Source organism: Rattus norvegicus, chromosome X, assembly GCF_036323735.1.
Source record: "Rattus norvegicus strain BN/NHsdMcwi chromosome X, GRCr8, whole genome shotgun sequence".
In the NCBI taxonomy this organism is placed as follows: domain Eukaryota; kingdom Metazoa; phylum Chordata; class Mammalia; order Rodentia; family Muridae; genus Rattus; species Rattus norvegicus.
In genome coordinates, this window is record NC_086039.1 from 83369665 (window position 1) to 83387237 (window position 17573).

A 17573-nucleotide genomic window follows, 5' to 3' on the forward strand; every position below is an offset into this window, starting at 1 on the left:
CAAAGTTTCCCTATAGCTGAACTAATGCTTCATAGATTTTAAGAAATGTATTTGTAAATAATAATATATCCCATTTATTTAATGCATCAAGGTATCTTTATTCTTTTGGTGACACCATATGAACATGTTTCATACCTTGGACTCAAAATAAGAACATGTGTCTTGATTTTGCAATCTTGCTAGATGGTACGAACCCAAATACATCAAAAGTTTTAATTATAACAATGAAACCAAGAAAGTATTGGACTGTGCCTGACTTGTCTCAGTTAAGATATTCATATATAATATCATATATGTTTATGTAATTGTTGGAATTATTTTTATTTAGATTTTATTTATATTTATTTAATGTGCATGAGTGTTTTGTCTGCATATATTTGTATATACTTTGTGCCTGCAAAGGGCAGAAGCAGATTCAGAATATTCTGGAGGTGGAGTTATGCATGCTTGTTAGCTGCCATACCTAGGTACTGAGAAGTGGAGCATGGTCCTCTGCAAGTGTACACATTGCTCATAAATGCGGAATCATGACTCCAGGTCCCAGAATTTAATTGTTTTTAAAACCTAAATGTCATTCCGCAAGAGCTCTTATGGACAATAAATTTGAGAATGCGGGTAGTCCTTACAAATACTGAATTCATTTCATATGCCTACACACAGCATTGTTGAATAAAATGGCAGTTCAATTGCTTATGTTTGACAAACTTTCATGCTACTTTCCATAAGGACTATACTAATTTATAATGACATTATCATTGTGCAAGGAATCTCTTCTTATGTTCATGAGAATGTATTTCATCAGTTTTAATTTAAGCATTTTTCTATATAAATGCTTTCAATACAAAGATATGATAGATATTTTCAGAGAAAAATATGTTAATATTGATTTGACCATTATATGATATATACATTTATGAAATACTGCAAATTAGCTTTCTAAGTGCACATTATTTTGTGTAATTATAAAGTAAAAATGCTGGGCTGGAGAGATGATGGCTCAGGGCTTAAAAGCACATACCACTCTTCCAGGAAGTTTAGTTAGTTAGACATTGGCACTCACACTGGGAGGCTCACAACTACTCATAATTCTATGTTCAAGCGATCTGACAATTTTTTTTCTGGACTCCATGGTATATATGGCAGAAAATCACAGGCAGTCATAAAGACATAAATACTTGTATGCATGCATATACAAACATATAAATGCACACATATGTAATAAAAATAAATCACTATAAGGCAGAGAGACAACCCAAATTAGCAAAATTGAGGGGGAAAAGGGGGCAATAACCACAGATATAGAAGAAATCTAGAGAATCATAACCGTATGCTTTAGAAATTTGTACCCCTGCGCTCCAGACACCGCCCGGACCTGAAGGAACCAGATCAACCGTACTCTGCACACAAATCCCATGGGAGGAAAAGATAAACCTTCAGAGGGGCAGACACGACTGGGAGCCAGAAGAGCTACACTCTGCCCACATTTCTGACTCCAGAGGAAAACACCTAATGCCATATGGGATCTTGGTGCACTGGGGCCCCTGGAAAAAGCAGCGTAGGCCCACCTGGTTGCCACCCTCACGTAGAGTTCAACAGCAGCCCCCCACGAGCAATTGAGCTGCGGGACCACAGGTAAGACTAACTTTTCTGCTCCAAGCGACCTGCCAGGTAGACTAAGGGCACAGGCCCACAGGAACAGCTGAAGACCAGTAGACAGGAAAGACTACACGCCTGAAAGGAGAACACATTGTTCCCATAACTGGCTGAAAGAAAACAGAAAGACAGGTCTACAGCACTCCTGACACATAGGCCTATAGGACAGTCTAGCCACTGTCAGAAATAGCAGAACAAGGTAACACTAGAGAAAACCTGATGGCGAGAGGCAAGCACAGGAACACAAAGCACAGACAAAATTCAACACCCCTTCATGATAAAAGTCCTGGAAAAAATAGGAATTCAAGGCCCATACCTAAACATAGTAAAAGCCATATACAGCAAACCAGTAGCTAACATTAAACTAAATGGAGAGAAACTTGAAGCAATCCCACTAAAATCAGGGACTAGACAAAACTGTCCACTCTCTCCCTACTTAGTCAATATAGTTCTTGAAGTTCTAGCCTGAGCAATCAGACAACAAGGAGATCAAGGGGATACAGATCGGAAAAGAAGAAGTCAAAATATCACTATTTGCAGATGATATGATAGTATGTTTAAGTGATCCCAAAAGTTCCACCAGAGAACTACTAAAGCTGATAAACACCTTCAGCAAAGTGGCTGGGTATAAAATTAACTCAAATAAATCAGTAGCTCCACTACACAAAAGAGAAAGAAGCTGAGAAACAAATTAGGGAAACAACACCCTTCCTAATAGTCCCAAATAATATAAAGTACCTCGGTGTGACTTTAACCAAGCAAATAAAAGATCTGTATGATAAGAATTTCAAGCCTCTGAAGAAAGAAATTGAAGATGACCTCAGAAAATGGAAATATGTCATGCTCATTGATTGGCAGGATTTACATAGTAAAACTGGCCATTTTACCAAAAGCGATCTACAGATTCAGTGCAAACCCCATCAAAATACCAATCCAATTCTTAGGAAAGCTAGACAGAAAAATTTGCAATTTCATCTGGAATAACAAAAAACCCAGGATAGCTAAAACTATCCTCAACAATAAAAGGACTTCTGGGGGAATCACTATCCCTGAACTCAAGCAGTATTACACAGCAATAGTGATAAAAACTTCATGGTATTGGTACAGAGACAGACAGACCAGTGGAATAGAATTGAAGACCCAGAAATAAACCCAAACACCTATGGTCACTTGACTTTTGACAAAGGTTCTGAAACCATCCAATGGAAAAAAAGATAGCATTATCAGCAAATGGTGCTGGTACAACTGGAGGTCAGCATGTAGAAGAATGCAGATTGATCCATGCTTATCACCGTGTACAAAACTTAAGTCCAAGTGGATCAAGGCCCTCCACCCCAAACCGGATACACTCAAACTAATAAAGGAAAAACTGGGGAAGTATCTCGAACACACGGGCACTGGAGATAATTTCCTGAACAAAACACCAATGGCTTATGCTCTAAGGTCAAGAATCGACAAATGGGATCTCATAAAACTGCAAAGCTTCTGTAAGGCAAAGGACACTGTTGTTAGGACAAAACAACAACCAACAGATTTGGAAAAGATCTTTACCAATCCTACAACTGATAGAGGGCTTATATCCAAAATATACAAGAACTCAAGAAGTTAGACCGCAGGGAAACAAATGACCCCATTAATAGATTGGGTTCAGAGCTAAACAAAGAATTCACAGCTGAGGAATAACAAAAGGCTGAGAAACACCTAAAGAAATGTTCAACATCTTTAGTCATAAGGGAAATGCAAATCAAAACAACTCTGAGATTTCACCTCACACCAGTAAGAATGGCTAAGATCAAAAACTCATGTGACAGCAAATGCTGGCGAGGATGTGGAGAAAGACGAACACTCCTCCAGTGTTGTTGGGATTACAGACTGGTACAACCATTCTGGAAATCAGTCTGGAGGTTCCTCAGAAAATTGGACATTGAGCTACCTGAGGACCCAGCTATACCTCTCTTGGGAATATACCCAAAAGATGCCCCAACATATAACAAAGACATGTGCTCCACTATGTTCATAGCAGCCTTATTTATAATAGCCAGAAGCTGGAAAGAACCCAGATGCCCTTCAACAGAGGAATGGATACAGAAAATGTGATACATCTACACAATGGAATATTACTCAGCTATCAAAAACAATGCCTTTATGAAATTCATAGGCAAATGGATGGAACTGGAAATTATCATCCTGAGTGAGGTAACACAATCGCAGAAAAATATACATGGTGTGCACTCATTGATTAGTGGCTATTAGCCCAAATGCTTGAATTACCCTAGGTGCACAGAACACATGAAAGTCAAGAAGGATGCCCAAAATGCGAATGCTTCACTCCTTCTTTAAAGGGGGAACAAGAATACCCTTGGCAGGGAATAGGGAGGCAAAGTTTCGAACAGAGTCAGAAGGAATACCCATTCAGAGCCTGCCCCACATGTGGCCCATACATATACAGCCACCCAATTTGATAAGATGCATGAAGCAAAGAAGTGCAGGCGGACAGGAGCTGGATGTAGAGCTCTCCTGAGAGACACAGCCAAAATACAGCAAATACATAGGCGAATGCCAGCAGCAAACCACTGAACTGAGAACAGGACCCCCGTTGAAGGAATCAAAGAAAGGACTGTAAGAGTTTGAAAGGGCTTGGGACCCCATATGAACAACAATGCCAACCAACCACAGCTTCCAGGACTGAGCCACTATCCAAAGAGTATACATGGACTGACCCTGGGCACCAACCTCATAGGTAGCAATGGATAGCCTAGTAAGAGCACCAGTGGAAGGGGAAGCCCTTTGCCCTGCCAAGACTGAACCCCCAGTGAACGTGATTATTGGGGGGAGGGCGGTAATGGGGGTAGGATGGGGAGGGGAACACCCCTATAGAAGGGGAGGGGGAGGGGTTAGAGGGATGTTGGCCAGGAAACCGGGAAGGGGAATAACAACTGAAAATCGAAATGTAAATAAGAAATACTCAAGTCAATAAAGATGGAAAAAAAAAGAAAGAAAGCAGGCTGAGCAAGCCATGGGGACATGGGGAGCAAGCTAGTTAAGCAGGACTCCTCCACACCTCTCCACAGGCTCCTGCCTCCAGGTTCTTGCCTTGAGTTCCTGCCTGACTTCTCTGGATGATGAATTGTAAACCCTTTCCTTCCCAAGTTGCTTTTTGCTACAATGCTTTATCAATGGAATAGAAATCTGAACTAAGTGTGTATTTCCAAACATTATAAATTTCCTTCCATCAAAAAAAATAACTGTAAAATACCAAACGGGAAAAACTAATGGAAATAGTTTCCTCAATACTTAACCACTGTCTGAAGTTAAATCAAAATCAGATAAGCAAATAAAACAGACCCAGAACCTCTGGTGAAATAGATGCAATGTTTAAGTCTTCCAATCCATGGAAGCCCAGGGCCAGAAGATTTTAGTGCCATAAGAAAACTGAAAGACATTAAGAGGATACAATAAGAAGGGAAGAAGTTAAAATACTTTTATTTGCCGACTATATAATTATATACACGATCAAAATAAATCCACCAGGAAACTGCTTGCAAAGTAGCATAATCCTTAATTAATACACCAAATCAGTACCATCTTATATACAAATGACAGATGAACTTAGAAAGAAATCAGGAAAGAATACCCTTCACAATAGCATCAAATAATATTATATGTTGAGGTATAGCTCTAGCCAAGCAAGTGAAAGAATTGCATAATTAAAAACTGTAAGACACTAAAGAAAAAAATTGAAGAGGATCTGAAAAGATAGAAAGATTTCCTATGTGCATTGATGCTTAGTATTGAAATAGAAAAAAAAAATGGCGACTGACCAAATGTGGTCTACACCCTTATAGAATGGTAGGGGAGGTGTTAGGTGGCTGATGGACAGGAAACCATGAAAGGGGATTACATTTGAAATGTAAATAAGAAATACCCAATTTTAAAAAATGGAAAGAAAATAAATAAAAACTGAGAAAAAAGAATATATTTATGAAGAATATAAACTTGGGAATAGGGTTCTGGGAGTGCTGCTCATGTATGAAGCTGTAAAACAGTTTTAACAAAATAATACATGCTTTGAGGTATTTCATTTCACCTGTACAATGGAAACATTTGGTATTCAAATGAAGGAATTCTGACAAAATCTATAAAGTTTTTCTCTAAGTACTATTATACTGAACAAAATAATCCAGCTATTGAAAACTTCAATAATATATGATGTCACTTGAATAAAATATGGAAAAGTTCTGGCTAATAAATAAATATTTGTTGACTTCCAATGTTGGCTGGAGGATAAATGATAAACAGCACAAAAAATTAAAATGAGAAAATGTGTTCTCTAGCATAATTAATAAAACTTAAAGAGTGTAGTCTATTTCTGAAGGAAAATTAAATCATGGCGATAGATATTGTTTGCTTTTCTCTTGAGAATACTTGAATTTGTTGGAGAGTTTGTTCTATGGTGAACTTGCTCTATCACTTCCAACCTGTGATGAAACAGAATAATGAATTTGTCAAAGCAGTTCATTTCTTCACTAAGAAATGAAACTTAGAAAGGAGTTAAAGTCCATCCCATTCAGCAAAAGTCCCTAATTAGTACAACATTTGACAGTGCACCTTCATATTTTATGCTTCCCATTACCTCTCAGTAGCACCAAGGAGAACAAGCCTTTATCCCATAATTTCCAGACAGTTGAAACTATCAGAATACAATTGACTTAAATTGCACTCTTTGCTGATATATATATATATATATATATATATATATCATTAATTCTGAAGAGATCATTAGTAATTTAACAAAGTTCATTAATTCTGCTTAAGTTTGTATCATGTGAATATATCTTCCTCTGCCACCTTTCCCCTTTCCTTACTTAAACCTCACTATTTCCCTTTTCTTCCTCACATCAGCAGTGTTCTATTACTCTGTGCACCAGCGATCTGTTAGTAGATTTCTGGATTCCACAGGTATGCCAAATTAAATAGACAAACTTAATAATTCAGTGCTATGATCCACATATGGATAAAAAAAAATTTGCGATGTTTTTATTTCTCAGTTTGGGATACATCACTCAGTATATTTTGCAGTTTGATGCATTGTTCTAATCTTCAGTAAAAAAAAATCCACAGGTGAAATATCCATAATAATTTTTGAAATTAATACTATTTCAATGAGCGGCATTATTATTCTTCAGGTACTCAGTTTTAGAATCAGCATTATTTCACCTGCAACAACATCTGTTACTTATTCATACAATTTGCATGTAAAAAAGATATTCACAGGTTATTAAAATGGGTACTTGAAGAAAATGTAGTGATTGTATCCTGAGTGAATTATTCAGAGAATTTTTACCACACTTTGATGATATTTATCTTTTCTTTTCTTTTCTTTTTTTATTGGATATTTTCTTTACTTACATTTCAAATGTTATCACCTTTCCCAATTCCCCCCTCTAGAGTCCCCATATACCTTACCCCTTTCCCTGCCTCTATGAAAGTATTCAACCACCAACCCACCTACTCCCCCATCTCCCTGTCTTGGCCTTCCCCTATATGGGGGTATTGAGCCATCACAGGGCCAAGGGCCTCTCCTCCAACTGATGTCCAACAAGGTCATCCTATGCTACATATGTGGCTGGAGTCATGGGTCCCTCCAAGTGTACCCTTTGTTTGCTGGTTTAGTCTCTGTGAGCTTTGTGGGTGGCATTGTTGTTTAATATTGTTGTGTTTCTTATGGGGTTGAAAAATCCCTTCAGCTTCTTCAGTCCTTTCTTTAATGCCTCCATTAGGGATACCATTCTCAATTAAATGGTTGACTGTGAGCACCTGTGTTTGTCAGGCTCTGGCAGAGTCTCTTAGGAGACAGCTATATCAGGTTCCTCTCTGCATGCATTTCTTGGCATCTACAATATTGTGTGGATTTGGTGACAGTATATGGGATAGGTCCCTGAGTGAAGCCATCTCTGGATGCCCTTTCCCTCAGTCTCAGATCCATGCTATGTCTCTGTATTTCCTCCTGTGAATATGTTGTTCTCCCTTCTGAAGCATCCATACTTTGGTTGTCCTTCTGCTGGAGCTTCATGTGGTCTGTGGATTGTATCTTTGGTATTCCAAGCTTTTGGGCTAATATACACTTATTGAGAGCATACCATTTGTGTTCTTTTGTAATTGGGTTACATCACTCAGGATGATATTTTCTAGTTCCATCCATTTGCCTAAGAATTTCATGAAGTCATTGTTTTTAATAGCTGAATAGTACTCCATTATGTAGATGTACCCCATTTTCTGTATCCATTCCTCTGTTGAAGGGCATCTAGGTTCTTTCCAGCTTCCGGCTATTATAAAGAAAGCTGTTATGAACATAGAGGAGCATGTGTCCTTGTTATATTTTGAAGCATCTTTTGGGTATATGCCCAGGAATGGTATAGCTGGGTCCTCAGGTAGTACTATGTCCAATTTTCTGAGGAACCGCCAGACTAATTTCCAGGTGATTGTATCAGCTTGCAATCCCACCAATAATGGAAGAGAGTTCCTCTTTCTCCACATCCTTGCCTGCATGTGTCGTTACATGAGTTTTTGATTTTATTCATTCTGACTGGTGTGAGGTAGAAACTTAGGGTAGTTTGATTTGCATTTCCCTGATGACTAAAGATGCTGAAGACTTGTTTAGGTGCTTCTCAGCCATTTGATATTCTTCAGTTGAGAATTCTTTGTTTAGCTCTGTCCCCCATTTTTAATAGCGTTATTTGATTCTTTATAGTCTAATTTCTTGAGTTCCTTGTATATTTTAGATGTTAGTCCTCTATCAGAATAGGATTGGTAAAGATTTTTTTGTAGTTAGTTGGTTTCAGTTTTGTCCTATTCACAGTTTCCTCTGCCTTACATAACTTTGCAATTTTATGAGGTCCCATTTGTCAATTATTCATTATAGAGCATATGCCATTGGTGTTCTGTTCAGGAAATTTCCTCCGTGTCCATGTGTTCGAGGTTCTTCCACACTTTATCTTCTAGTTTCAGTGTAGAAACAAAACAAAGAACAAAACAAAACAAAACAAAAAATCTATACAAAGAATCAAAACAATCAGGAGCTGGTTATTTGAAAAAAATCAATTAGATAGATAAACCCTTAGCCAGACTAATCAGAGGGCACAGAGAAAGTATCCAAATTAACAAAATCAGAAAAGAAAAGGTAGACATAAAAACAGAAATTGGGGAAATTAAAAAAGTCATCAGATTCTACTTCAAAATTCTATATTCAACAAAATTGGAAAATCTGGAGGAAATGGACAATTTTACAAACAAGTACCAGATACCAAAGATAAATGAAGATCATATAAACCACCTAAAAAGTCCCATAAAAGTCATTAAAAGTCTCCCAAAGGAAAAAAAAAACACCCAGGACCAGATGGATTTAGTGCAGAATTCTATCAGACATTCAAAGAAGACCTAATACCAAAATTCTTCAAACTGTTCCACAACATAGAAACAGAAGGAACACTACTCAATTAGTTCTATGAAGCCGCAATTATGCTTATAACTAAACCACATAAAGACCAAACTAAGAAAGAGAACTTCAGACCAATCTTCCTTATGAACATCGATACAAAAATACTCAATGAATTTCTTACAAACCAAATTCAAGAACACATCAAAAAGATTGTCCACCATGATCAAGTATGCGTTATCCCAGGGATGCAGAAATGCTTCAATAAAGAGAAATTTATCCATGTAGTTCTCTGTAAAGCAAACTCAAAGAAAAAAAAAACACATGATCACCTTATTAGATGCTGAGAAAGCAATTGACAAAATTCAACACCCCTTCATGTTAAAAGTCTTGGAAAGATCAGGAATTCAAAGCACATATGCAAACATAGTAAAAGTAATATAGAGCAAAGGAGTAGCTAACATCAAACTTAATGGAGAAAAACTTGAAGCAATCCCACTAAAAACAGAGAGTAGACAAAGCTGCCCACTCCCTTCCTACCTATTCAATTTAGTACTTGAAATCCTAGGCAGAGCAATCAGACAAAAGGAGGTCAAAGAGATACAAATTGGAAGAGAAGACGTCAAAATATCATTATTTGCAGATGATATGATAGTTTACTTATGTGACCCAGAAAATTTCACCAGAGAACTCCTAAACCTGATAAACAACTTTGTCAAAGTGGCAGGATATAAAATTAACTCAAGCAAATCAGTAGCCTTCTTCTATTCAATGGAGAAACAAGCTGAGAAAGAAATTAGGGAAATGACACCCTTCACAATATTCACAAACTATGTAAAATATCCTTGTTGTGACTCTAACCAAGCAAGTGAAAAATTTGTATGACAAGTACTTCAAGTTCCTAAAGAAAGAAATTGAAGAATATCTCAGAAGATGGACAGATCTTCCATGCTCATGGATTGGCAGGATGAATATAGTAAAAATGACAATTTTGCCAAAAGTAATCTACAGATTCAGTGCAATCCCCATTAAAATTCCCACTCAGTTCTTCATAGAATTGGAAAGAGCAACTTGTAAATTTATTTGAAATAACAAAAAACTCAGGATAACAAAAACTATTCTGAACAATAAAAGAATCAATATCCTTAACCTCAAGCTGTACTACACAGCATTTGTGATAAAAAACTGTATGGTATTGGTACAAAGACAGGCAGGTAGATCCATGGAACAGAATTGAAGACCCAGAAATGAACCCACACACTTATGGTCACTTGATCGTTGACAAAGGAGCTAAAACCATTCTGTGGGGAAAAGATAGCATTTTCAACAAATGGTGCTGGTTCACCTGGTGGTCAGCATGTAGAAGAATGCAAATTGATCCATTCCTATCCCTTTGTACAACAGTTAAGTACAAGTGTATCAAGGACCTGCACATAAAACCAGATATGTTGATTTTTTTTAAAAGATTTATTTATTTTTAATGTATGAGTACACTGTAGCTGTCTTCATGCACACCAGAAGAGAGCATCAAATCCCATTACAGATGGTTGTGAGCCACCATGTGGTTGCTGGGAATTGAACTCAGAACCTTAGGAAGAGCAGTCAGTGCTCTTAACCCCTGAGCCATCTCTCCAGCCCCCAGATATGCTGATTTTTATCTTTTCATGATTTACACTTTTCTTTGGAATAGAGTTTCTGAAACCTAATCAGAGCAATTAGTTACCTATGAACAGAAATAATCTAGTTGGTTCATTTACTTAGTGTATTAGTCAGTTTAATTTCTGTGAGATTTCTTTAACTTTATAGATAATCCATGGAAGAAAAATTAAGTTTCCTACATGTATATTTTTGTTACACCTTCTCAGTTCCTGAAAATCTAAAGAACGGAGTAAAAAGGAGACATTTTAAATAAACACTTTTATGTATCAAGTGTGCTTTTACAAGTAATTTGGGATGGGAATAATGTTGAATTCATAGATCAATTTTGGTAATATGGACATTTTCACAATATTAGCCCTACCAGTCCATATGCATGTGAGACTTTCCATCTTCTTGTATCTTCTCCAGTTTATTTTTCTAGTAGTTTAACACTTTTACTGTGCAGGTCTTTCATTTCTTTGGCTGTATTTATTCCTAACTAGAGCAGCTAGTTACCTATGCATATAAAATATATGCCTAGCTAAGGATATTGACAATGGTTCCCTGAATTCTTTTTCATTATTGTCATTTGTATACTCAAAGTCTATTGAATTTTGTGAGCTAATTTTATATTTTGCTACCATGTCATATGTATTCATGAGCTGTAGGAATTTTCTGATAAAATTAGAATATTTTATATAGAGAATTAAATAACATGTAGAAATGACATGTTGATTTCTTCCTTTTCTATTTGCATATCTTTTCCTTGTCTATATACTCTAAGACTACAGATGCTCTATTGAAGAAAAGAGGGGAGGAAGTACAGAATGGACATCTTTGGCTTGTTTCTGACCTTAGTGGAAATACTTTGAGCAACTATTGAGCATGTTGTTGGCTATGGACTTGGTGGATATTATCTTTATTACATGCAGTATGTCTTGTATTTTCCTAAAAATTATGGGCCTTTTATCATGAAATGATATTGGATTTTCTCAAAGCTCTTTCCCATATCTAATGAGAAAATTATTCTCTTTCTGTTCTTGGGTCTTTTGTTAAGTAGATTATTTTTATTGATTTATCTTTGCATAACCACACCTTCATCTCTGGGTTCATTTATACAATGACATACTATTCGTCTGTAAAGGAAAACAAAACTTTAAAATTTGCATGCAAATAAATGGACCTGGAAACATTCATATTGAATGAAAAAATCAAACTCAGAAAGACAAACATTGCACATTTTTAGTATTTGTTGATGTTTGCATTTAAGTGTTCAGGTACACGTGTTTCATTTGCAATACCATTAGAAGTCTGGAAATTAGTCAAGTACCATGGAGGGAAGATAGAATGTGATTACTTAAAGTGGGAGGGAGGCAGTTAAGTTGGAATAATGGAGTGGGGATGGTTAAATTATATGAAGAATGGAAGGAAGGGCTATAGGTACAGATAAGGAGAGGTATAAGTGATACTAAGTGACTTTCCAAACAATCATACAAGAACATAATATTGTAGAAGCACTTAAAGCGCGCGCACACACACACACACACACACACACACACACACACACTCACATATATATATATATATATATATATATATATATATATATATATATATATATATATAGAGAGAGAGAGAGAGAGAGAGAGGAAGAAAGAATCAAAATGGACTTACTTCATTCTGTTGGTGATGATTGTATCTGTAGTTCCTGTTCTCTTACCTAGGTTTTTGATCTCCATGATTCCCACAGTTTGTATTTTCTTTATTGGTTCTATTTCCATTTTCTGGTCTCAAACAGTTTAATTCATTTACTTCATCTGTTTGTTTGTTTTCCAGGATTTCTTTAAGGAAATTGTTCCTTTCCTCTATAAGGACTTCTATCAACTTCATATGATTGGTGTTAAGGCCATTTTCTTGTGCTTCAGCTGTGTTGCAATATCCAGTACTTGATAAAGCAGGACATCTGGGTTCAGGTTCTTTTTGATGTGTTCTTACTCTGCCTCTAGTCATCTGGGTTTGGAGTAGGTACTGGTAAGGTAGCAGATTTTTGAGATATCTTTTGGTGGATGTTTTATATTCCCCTGGTTTCTGTTTTCCTTGTGGTCTTCTGGCCTGAGTGGTCCATGGTTCTGGTGAACAGAAAGTCTTTTGGTTCCGTGGGGTTTCACTGCTGGGGTTTTGGGTGCTGTCTTGCATTTGAGTTTATTGTCTTCTGGGAACTGGCATGACCTATAATATTCTTGATTACAGCTTGGCCTCTGGAGTTCCATGTATGCATGTAGCCTCTGGGGTTTGGGGTAACAGCTTGGTCTCTGGGGGTACTTAGTACTGGCTTGGCTTCCATAAGAACAGAAACTTCTGTTGGAGTTGAGGGCCTGGGGTTCTTAGTACCATCATGGTTTCCAGTAGAGCAAGGGCCCTTTGCCAGATTTGTGGGCCAGGATATGGAGCCAAGAAGAGAGGGTATTGTTAAAGATAACTGGGTGGGAATTTAAGCAATGTTAGTGGGAGGTAGGTTGTGTTGTACCTCATATTCCTAGCAACAGTGTGACTTCTGCCGGAATTGTGGGATGGAGTTACTTTATTATGTCTCTATTAGATACTGCCCCTTAAGAAAAAAAAACTTAATTTCATTGATAGGTTACTTCTTTGTTAGTTGTTGCCTAGTGAGAACTCATAGGTCCCCCAAAGAGTCAGGCTATTGCCATTGCTCTTGGTTACCATCTAGAAATTGATAGTAAAACCTATTGCTGCAACTGATATTACCACATAACTGAGTTATAGAACATCCTCTGGATTTTATGATTTTTCCCCTCCTTTTTGTGATGTTACCTATGCCTTGGATTTAGGGGTTGTATTTTACATATATCATTTAAGTCTGGACACCCATGATCAGTTGATCTATGCATTTTGATCAGTTTTGGTTTTCTGTAGCAGTCTCTTAATTTTGCAAAGAAAAGCTTCTTTGAAGAGTATTGAGAGCTACATTTACTAGTGGAAATGAGGATAAGTTTTAGAATACAGTAAGCAGTTAGGCTTGTCTGGTAGACTGGTTGTACTAAGTACTCCTCTAAGTCCTATGGCCTCACTAGCATGGTTATTTGGCTAGTTTTTAAGTACCAGGCCTGATTATTTCTCACCTGTTGAACTGGTTATGTATCTAACTAGATATGCAGTGGTTGTACGAGGGACATAGCTGTCCTGTCCTCCCCGCTCAGCTGGGTAGGTTGGATAGACCAAAGTGATGGTATGGAGAAGCCTTGTTCCCTGCTGGGCTGGTATGGCAGGAGTTTGTGGGACAGTGCTACACCCTGCTGAACCAGGTCCTGGACATGCTGCACAAATTTTATAGCAAGAATTCTTCCTATGCCTTCAGGGGCTTGGATTCCAATGAGAAGGCAGCAGATGCAGTCTACAGGCAGAATGAAGTCCACAGGAAAGTGAAGAATGTCACAAAACTTCAAAGAGCCACCATGTGGATGCTCATGTCATTCTGAATGATGGGGTGATAGTCCAAGTGTTGGGGCTGCTATACAACAATAAACAGGCTCTGTGTACTTTCATGCAGATCTTTGTCCTTGCCCCTGAGGGCTCTTTAGCCAAAAAATTCAATGTTCAGATACCAAGATGAGATCTTTGTCATCATGCTTCAGGAGGAATCCGAGGAAGAAGTAGAAGAACCTGAAGACAGAAGACACCAGAGGTGGTTCCTGATGATTCTGGAGCCTTCTATGATCAAACTGTCAGCAATGACTTGGAGGAGCGTTTAGAAGAGTCTGTAGTGGAGCTGGAAGCTCCAGAGCCAGAACCAGACCCAGGGCCAGGACCAGGGCCAGGACCAGGGCCGAAACCTGTGCCACAAATCTGAGAGGACAAACCTGAGCCTGCATTGAAGGAAGCTGCTCTCAAGGACATGCAGAAGAGCGCTTCCCCAGACCCACCAGTTGCGGCCCCAGCACAGGAAGACTTGAAGAAATGTTCTTGCTTATGTGTAACTAGTAAGAAACTTCCTCCCAGTGGGGCTGTTCCAGTGAGGGGATACCACCTCATGTGGTCAAAGTACCACCATCAAAGCCCCATCCAGAATCTAAGCCTGATTCTTAGATTCCACCACAAAGGCCTCAGAGAGATCAGAGAGTTTAGAGTTGGAGAGCAAGGGATCAATATCCCTCCTCAGAGAGGACCCCTGCTAATCCATGAGGCTGGTGAACTAGGAACCTCTAAGGATTGTGAGGCACCCTGTCAGTCACCAGCTCTTCTTGGGAACCTGCCACATGAGGTTGACAAGTCTTAACTGAAGGTGTCCCCCCCCCCCCCCGCCCCGAAATCATGGAAATGTGGTGGGGCTGCATAACAACAGTGTGGGAAATTACCTAATTATGGTTTTGTTGTGTTTGATGATTCTGAATCTGTCCAGAAGGGCCTTAATAATAGGCCCATCATATTCCTAGGCATGGTCCATCTGAATGTGAAAGAGAAGAAGACTCCAGCTGCCAGTGAAGGTGACCTCAGGAATAACCGCCTAAGGGGACAGGAGTTCCCCTCTGTAAAGGGCCAAGTGGTAGAATGAGAGGCCCTCCCCTCTGAGGCATGGTGCAGAAACCAGGCTTTGGCATAGGCACAGGGATTACAATTCAAAGGCAGTGAATTGCTTGGCCCAGATCACCACACAGCATATAGCTCGGGGCTCCTGCAGAACGTTGAATTCCTTCAACCAGCCTTTGGTGTTTCTGAGAAGTCTAATATAAACTGCTGGAGTTTGTACAATTTTGATTTCCCTTGTGTTCATGGTGTGTGTTCCCCAACCCCTTTTCTCCCTTGATCCTTTAGTTCTTCATTCCTGGTTTTCTGGAATGATACTTTAAGAGGAATAGATTTGTAAAGAAGAGAAAAGACTGACCTTCGTGCTCACACTGCATACACAGAGTGGAATTTCAAGACCATTCATTCCTCAGAGAAGCATGTCTCGGTAACACTAACAACAGTTGTTTCATTTTTTGGGAGACACAGGACTTGAAAAATCTATATTATTATCTACAAAGTGTCATGACTTCTTTCTGCTGTGGAAAAATTGTCTTTTGGCAACTGCCACCAGGTTGCTGGTGGTGTGACTAACTGGAAATAAAATATTTCCAGAACTTTGTTCTTTTGACATATGACTACCAAACAATTTTAACCCCTGTTTTTACCATTGGATTTTAATAAATGATGTAGCCTGTCAATGTTTAGTACACATTTAAGGACTTTTGCTGAACTGTTGGATTTTTTTTTTTTTGAGGTAAAGTTTTTCATGTTTTATTCATATCTGAAAAACAAAACAAGAAAAAAGGACAAAAAAATCCCCACAAGAAAACAAACCCCCAAATCTGATAACAAAACCAAGCAAAACTTTACCTTCTATTTGTCATTTATTCCAGTCCTGGCAATTGTTTTAAAGAAAAGTAATAAAGATTCTAGATTTGTTTTTAAAAAATTAGATAGTAAGTTTTGCAACTTAGGCTGAAAATACTCACAAGATCCGTAAAGTAACACCAAACACAATACCGGGAATGAGAAAGGACCTTTTGTGTTTCTGGTCAGGGTTGTCCAGGAGATTGCCCCTAACAATATAGGCTATTGCTTTTGCCATTTGTTGCCTCTTAGTGATGGAAAGTAAGTCTCCATTGCTGAAGACACCATCAGCAGGTACAGGACTTGGAAAAATAGAGTTGAATCTGGACTGAAAGCTTTTTTCCTGAGGCATAGCTACCATAATACCAGAAGGTGCAAAGCTCCCAATGGAGGGAATCAATGCATAAACCTACTACCAACTTGTGAAACCCACAAATCACAGTAATAATCAGCATTGCAAGGTACCCCTAAAGGTGGCATCCTATCTTCATGATGAAGATATTTTTATATATTAAAACAAATCTGTTATGTATATTACCAGATATGTATCTCAAAAACATATTTTAAATATTGTTGCTTTTCACTAATGTGGGATGAAGTTCATCCATAGAGGTGTATATTTGAGAGTTTTGATCCATATTAGAGTAGAGTTGAGGTTGGTGAAATTGTTTAGGCTAAGTAGATAGATTGATATTGTCTAATTATAATTTCTACAATGATATATACTTTTTCTTTTGCATATTCTACATACAAAACTAGTCATTAAATAAGGTTTTAGACAATTTAAAATATCACCAATATAAATGAAAAGATTATATATTTAATATTATTTTGAATTAATATAAAGATAATTTTAAGTAGATACTGTGATGAAGAGCTACTGTTTCAGACAGTATAGTCAAAATGAGAAAGAAAGAGTACCCTGACTGAATTTGAAGGATGGATAGAAATAAGAACTTTTTTACTATGCAATTTTTAATCTCCTAACAGCTACATTAAATTTTGGACACAGTTGAACATGTGCTATTATCTTTTATCATCATGAGTACGTGAAACTATTATTAATCACATTATTGTTACTAAATCTAATATATGACATTTGTTTAAAATAAGCTCTATTTAGTGTATAATGCATTCTGCAATGTAAAAATCATTACTATCAGATTGATTTTTTTCATAATGATATGTTGGGAACCACATTTTGCAAGCTATTTAGGTTTTATATATTGACAACCTACTGCAAATAAGAAAAGTTGATCTTAATGTAGTACATAAATCAGACAAGGTAAATGAACACTGGTGGGATATAAAATAGTATTTATGCTGCTAAATGTTTTGAAAGCTCAAATCTTTGAGCAGTATACATCATAACACAATCATGAAAATTACTGAAAAAAATAAAAATACTGATACACTACATTCTTATAGATTGAGTTAACATACGAATTATTACATA

The 17573-nt window shown here is 37.5% G+C and overlaps 1 pseudogene; it reads left to right on the top strand.

The window, feature by feature from the left end:
* Positions 1 to 609: 609 nt before the first annotated feature.
* On the top strand, positions 610 to 15373 carry G3bp1-ps6 (G3BP stress granule assembly factor 1, pseudogene 6; annotated as a pseudogene).
* Positions 15374 to 17573: the final 2200 nt, after the last annotated feature.